Source organism: Pygoscelis adeliae, unplaced genomic scaffold (genome assembly GCF_000699105.1).
Source record: "Pygoscelis adeliae isolate BGI_AS28 unplaced genomic scaffold, ASM69910v1 Scaffold223, whole genome shotgun sequence".
NCBI classification, from domain to species: domain Eukaryota; kingdom Metazoa; phylum Chordata; class Aves; order Sphenisciformes; family Spheniscidae; genus Pygoscelis; species Pygoscelis adeliae.
In genome coordinates, this window is record NW_008824543.1 from 576,775 (window position 1) to 582,278 (window position 5,504).

The 5,504-nt window shown below is 38.3% G+C and overlaps 1 protein-coding gene across 3 annotated transcripts in view; it reads right to left on the minus strand.

Moving 5' to 3' along the window:
* TBL1XR1 (transducin (beta)-like 1 X-linked receptor 1) overlaps positions 1-4,015 on the minus strand; it is a 67,075-nt gene extending 63,060 nt beyond the window's left edge. For all 3 annotated transcript variants that reach the window (XM_009321698.1, XM_009321695.1, XM_009321696.1), the window contains exon 1: positions 3,949-4,015. The gene's annotated coding sequence lies outside the window, so the exon portion shown is untranslated. The remainder of the gene's footprint in view (positions 1-3,948) is intronic.
* Between the last annotated feature and the right edge of the window lie 1,489 nt (positions 4,016-5,504).

A 5,504-nucleotide genomic window follows, 5' to 3' on the forward strand; every position in this document is an offset into this window, starting at 1 on the left:
GAAACAAAGTCAATTGTGCAATTCCAGTGCAAATGCTGGAGCTAGCGGCATGGACCTCCTGCTGCCCTTGGCAGGTGCTGGCAGAGGCAGGGCTTCCACGCCAAACCCAACTCATCCAGTTCCGAGTGCAGGCTCCTGCTCTCTCCCTTGCTTGTCTTTCCTTAATAGAATGGACTGGCAGAAGATTAACCTGGCAGATAGATCAGCATTTAGACGGGTTTAGCTGTTGTGGAACCACAGACTAATAGTTATATTCATTTATTCCTTTCAGCTGTCTTCTAAGGAATGGTAAGGTCACAGGACGATGCTACGGAAGACACCATAAAGGGGTTCGAAGAAAAAGTCTTGCTGCAGTCTTGGGGAAGTTTTTGCAGACATCTTCCAATCCCTTCACTGAATGCCTTTTTCTTTGGAATTACTTCTTCATCCTCACCAGCTCCTCCAACTACTCCTGCCATTTCTGGGCTAAATCCAGTGAGTAGATAATCACACTGAAGTGTTGCTCCCATGGAATTTCCTGGCCCAAGAGACTTAGCACCTGCAGAGTTGTTCTCCTATAACAAGTCTCTTACATGTAAGAATAGTTGACGTAACACATAATGGGTGTGTTACACCTTCAAAACACAGTATATTCACCTAAAAGTAGACAGCACTGGAAAGAATGGATTTAAAACACCTACTTTGTATTCCCCTCAAGAGACCATGAGGACATGACTTAGCTGTTGACAACCCTGCTTCCCTGGCAACTAAGTAACTTTGTGCTCACTGCCTATCCTCAGACTTTGCCTGTGTCAGCTTGTAATAAAAGGTAACATCCTCTACTCTCTTCTGCAGGAGACCTTTTTAACTGATGAGTGTCTTGATCTTTGTCAAACTAACCATGCAGTAAGAGATGGAGCCAAGAAGCCAGGCATAGCGTTTTTCAGGATGCCTCTCAGAAGGCCACCACGTTGCCTTTTTTGCTTGATTATTCCATAGCCCTTTTTGGTTACCTCCTGTGAAATTAAATCCATCACAGCAAGCTATTGTATGATAGTCACAAACAGGTACTTCCCAGCTTTCTGTAAGTTGCTGGGTTTTGCACACTCCTTTTAATATATGTAGATATACGTATATATGTATATAGATACATGCACACACAAGCACACCCATATATAGCCACACATATTTATGCACACACACACACAAGTGCAGGCCTGCTTCAATGACTTGTAGAAGACAGAAAGGTAAACTGGTTTGCTCCATCCACCTTGCAAGGAATGATGGAAAAATCTCTCTCAGGTAAGCTACCTGCTCCATCACATCACAAAACAATTAATTTGCTAAAACCTTTGCGGAAAACCTGACGTGATCTTTTGCTTAGGCCAAAGGTCCAGGACTTTCAATTTTTAATTTCCAACACATTCATTAATCCTTATAAACATGGATTAAGTACCCAGTTATCAGCCTCTAAATGAACCTTTAAAAAAGTAGCATTATATGCTAATTTTCCTTCACTTAACAGGCCTTTTTTGTTAAGCCTTTGCATCACTCCTTTGAGACTCTGAGGAACATTACAGTTGACTGGAAGAATGGGAAGGAGAACTTACACCAACTAACACAGCCATGCTCTCTTTTAGCAGGCTGTATCACAGTATAAATATTTTATTAAAAAAAAAAAAATTGCCAACAATTACAATATGTTTTTAAGGAGTAACTGATGTTTTACCCTATTTAGTTATCAGTTAACATATCATATATGATGCAAAAAATAAGCATTTTTAATTACCTTTAAAATAGAAAAGCAAAGAAAAAAACAAAAGAGGATGTGTAACTTCTGTGTGTTACTTTATTTAGTACTAAGAAATGGAACTGACAATCATGATTTAAAAAAATGGTCAAAATGCTAGTATCATTTCTCAAGAGAATCAGAAATTAATTTCTGATTCAAATATATGTATTGAACATGGGTAGCCAAGTTAAAAAAAGTCCTGTTTGGGAGAAGAATACAGACTGCTTTTTTCAGGTCAACCTCTGGCCCATACTTTGTCTACAAACATCAGAGAGAAAAACAACATAATAAAAACCTATAAAAGTCTTTTTTACTACAAATCAGATTAAGTTATGATTACTTTTGGGATGATGAAGAATGTGTCTAGCTTCTCTCTTAAATCTACATTCAAACTGTTTCAAAGTTAATTAAGGGATGAGTAATTGTTTAGAAATCTCTAGAATAATAAAATATAAACAACTTATAGCACAAAAGCAGCCCTTAAAGAAAAGAGTGGGGAGTATTTCACTTCACTACAAGTAACAGTTGAGTATGTTTTATGATCACTGTAACAACCAGCATGCCCTTGAGACTGCACAATTCTGAATTTCTAATATCATTTCTGGGGGGAAATTAGAACAAAATGCAGTAACATTTCAAATACAGTCTCTCAGTATTTTAAAGTTTTATTAAGTATAAGGACTAGGTTAATATGGAATGAGTCATGTTTTTAAGAGAAGCAGTAATACAGACCTGTATTTTAAATCATAACTAAAAACATGTTCAACTAGTACAAAATAAAAAGAAATCAAGAGTAGCTTTTTGTTGGAAAAAGGTCAACAACAACAATGAAAATTTAGCAGTAATAGAAAAGGCGTAGTGCACTGCTAGTTTCAGTTTTGGAAAGTTAAAATACCAGGCTAAGTGACCAGGTAAAAACGATGCCTTCTCTCTCAACAAATCCGTTCCCACCAGCTGAAATTCATCCCAAATTATAAACTTTACAGATATCAACCCTGAACCTAAACATCAGGCTGTTAAATGACATACACACTTGGTGCAGATCTTCTGATTTCAGAGTTATATTTGCTTTACTTAGTGCCAAATATATGCTGCATTACATTTCACTCCACGATGTCTTCGAGAGCCAACAGAATTACTTACTATGTTTCAAAGTAAAGCAGTTACATCCAAGCAAACCCTCCTGGAGTGTCATTTTGCTCACAGGGCAAAGACAGTGGAGTTGCAAAGGTGTAAGTGAGGCTATAATTTATTTACATATTCTTTAGATCCATGCCCACATGCAAACCAAAGGAACCCAGCTCAGCTCTCAGATCCCAAATTGAGTTTTCAAAGGTAGCGGTTAGAAATACTATCCCTTTAACTTCTGTACTGAGCACAATGATCTAGAGATGCTTGAAATACAAAACTCAGACTGGCACTTCATGCATTTATTTCTTAAGTCTAATGCTGCAATTACCATTCTTGCAGTACACCTCAACTGTGACAACACAAGATACCAAAACTGCTTATTTGATCAAAGCTGGAGCAGTAAGTTCGAGTCCTTCTCTTCAGACCTAACCTCTGCCTCTCATCCGCACAACTATCAGAAAGCATAAGTAAACCATAAAGACGGTCTGCAAATACGAACTTCCAATAGTCTGTAACACTGAGTAATAGTCCAGAGATGGAATAAGAAGATCGCATGAACCAAGCCCCTTTCTACAGGAGCTGAGATTTTAACTTTACTAGTCTTACGCTGTCAAATGTCAAAATACACCTGAGACTGCATAGATTTTTTTAATAGGAGACGCTGTTAGTACTGAAACAAACTGCAGAGAGCACCCAAGTGGGGGCAATAGAGCACTTAGCTCTGCTACAGCTTGCCCCAGACTCACTTTTGGCCAAAAGAGGAAGCAAAACCAGTTACCAACAGGATGAGCTGTGTTATTGTCAAGTCACGCTTCTCGCTTCAAAGTTAACATGCTGCCCTACTTTCCACAGGATAAAATCCAGATACAATTTTAGTATTTTTACCCAACAGAATAATGGTCTAGATGTTTCTTAAAAAATTAAAATAATCCACTTGTGTACTAAAAAGTAGTTATTCTAAAAATACTATTTGCAATACAAGACGGCTTACGGTGTGTCTGCAGGAAGGAACCACACCGCCTTTAGTCAGTTAAAAAGGTACTTACCATTGGCAGTGCATTGATATGCAGAAGTTTTCCTTTCAGGTGCCTCTTGCCACAGAAGGGTGATGCTGACAAGGAAATAAGGAGACAAAATTGGAAACATTAGTTTTTATTATTTTGAAAATGGTGGTGTTAACACAATAAAACGTTACTAAGCATAGGCCTTCATAGCTCTTGCAGCCTACTCTATTCAAGGAGCTGAGTGATTACCACTGAATTTGTGTACAGCCTAGAGCAGCAGCGATCAGGTGCAGAAGAGCACGCAGAGCTGGGCTTCTGCACATATCCTGTCGCTACCCACATCACACCAACTTGCTCCTGTGGGGAGCCTGAAACTCAGACCTTTGAACAAATAAGCCTGTTGAATGAATACTTACACCATCAGACCTCTAGACAGTTGCATCCATTCAGGAGCGTACACAAAAAAAAACCCAAAACCAACAACCTGTGTATAAAAATCCTGATGCCTGGATTTTGCCTTAGCTCTCCAGCAAAGGCTTCAAGAAGTTAACTAGGCAGAGTAGGCAGTGTACAGTATCTTCTGCCCATGCCAAATTTCTTCTGGAAATAAACCTCAGCTACCGACATCTAAACACTCTGAAAAGCCCTAAACAAAAATCAACATTCCAGCAGTTTGACTTCCAAAATGGTTACTTTGCTACTGAAAAGTAGCAAAACAAAACAAAACAACAACAACAACAAAAAATCTGTTTTCCTAACACATATTGCACTAAATAACTCTGTTTATGTACCCAGGTGTGCCCATGCACCCAGATAGTTACCAAGTCCTGCAGTGACCTCAGTAATTAAAAAAACAGCTCATACTAGTTGCTGGCAACATTTGACAACAGGTACATAATAGAAATCTTCCTAGTGCAATATTCAAGAGAAATCTTTCCCACCTTCAAAAACCAAACAAAAACATAATCCAAAAAAATCCATGCTCTCCTACATTTTAGTAATTTTCTTTATGTATCAACAATAATTTCATGCATCCAACAATAAAATAGTTAAGTATAAGCAAACACGTTTTGATGTCCAAATATGTGTTAACTCCATCCACTGTAACATCCTTTTTTATTCACTAATGACAAACAATTTTTATTCACACTAACGTTTCTGAGTGGTTGCTCTCCATACGAATACTTGCCAGACTACTTTTCTCATTGGGAAATAATCTAATCACCCACTCAAAGAGCAGGAAAGGGGACAGATAGACATGGGTGACTAATAAAAGTATTATCTGACTATTTTTAGATTAAACTATTTACAAAGCATCTGTAAACTGTGTTCAAAAACCTTTACTAGGAGTAAAGAATAACTATGGTTTTCAGGGCTCATGATCAACGCAAAGCTCTCACATGCAATTTTCAAGCTCAACCAGTAGGAAATGGCTTCTTATAAAGCCATTTTTGGACCCAGCCAAAAAAAGAGCTGCAGCAGTCAGGCTTATTTTATTCTTAGAGATCCCACCGCACTACCAAGGCAGACAGATATGTAACCTTCACAGTGTGTAACCTTCACAGTGCAAGCAAGAGGCGCTGCAGAGGATGCTGAAG